Here is a 971-nt window from a genome sequence, read left to right as displayed (position 1 = left end):
CGGCCGCTCATCACTGGCCAGTAGCTCCCCGCCCCCGGGCACCCGCGCACCCGTTCTCTCGGAGCCAGTCCTGGGCGTGGACAGCCGCCCGCTGCTTTACACTATGGGCACTCATCAACCACCGATCAGTCGTCGGGTCTGAGGATTCCTTATTTAACTCCGTGGTAAAAAGGACAGACTCAGGCCACGTGTAGGCAACGCCCTCAGGAGTGCTGCATTGCGAGGGAACTTGAGAGCAGCCTCGGAGCGCTGTCAAGACATCTAAGAGCCAGCGAGCAGCACAGGGGCGCCCTGGCCTGCACCTGATCAGATGTACAGCCGCCAGGGACGAGGCTCCCACCGCGGGGGCCTGGTCGGGCGTCCACTGTGATTCCGACACCTCGGCTCAGCCCACTTAACTTGGAACGATGTATCTGGTGCCCTGCATGAGAGGACATCGTACAGCTAGACAGATGTCGACCCCTGTCCCCGTAGCTGCCCTCCACTGATCCGTGCTTGGGTCGGCTTCCAGCACCGCCGGGCCGCTCTGATGGAGCCAGCGTCGTCTCAGTTCTGTGTCCTCAGCTCTCGCCCAGGCGGACGCTACAAAGAAATGAACATGCTGTCAGGTGTGGGGAGACAGCCCAGCAGTAAGGGGAGGCTTTACGACACACAATCTCAGCTCTTTTGGGATCAGAGCCCCAACTAAGCTACTGGCGCATGTCACGATTTCAGTTGCTGTCCGGTGACCCAGACTATGAGCCTGCGTTTAAGAGGCAGACCTGTGACTCCTCCCAGTGCCTTTATGAACTAACGGGGATACTGGGGAAGCCGCCTGTGGGAGCGCCAGTGTCTAGATCTGGGAAATGAAGGCCTAAGAACCTGAGCCGGCACCGGTTTCGGGACTGGTCCAGCAAGCGCCGGGCCTGAGAGGGGGTTCGCTCAGGCTGCCTGTGCTGAAGGCGGCTGGGAGCTCACCCAGCCACCAAGGC

This window comes from Ursus maritimus, unplaced genomic scaffold, assembly GCF_017311325.1.
Source record: "Ursus maritimus isolate PB19 unplaced genomic scaffold, ASM1731132v1 scaffold_17, whole genome shotgun sequence".
Taxonomy (NCBI): Eukaryota; Metazoa; Chordata; class Mammalia; order Carnivora; family Ursidae; genus Ursus; species Ursus maritimus.
This window is presented reverse-complemented; position numbering follows the sequence as displayed.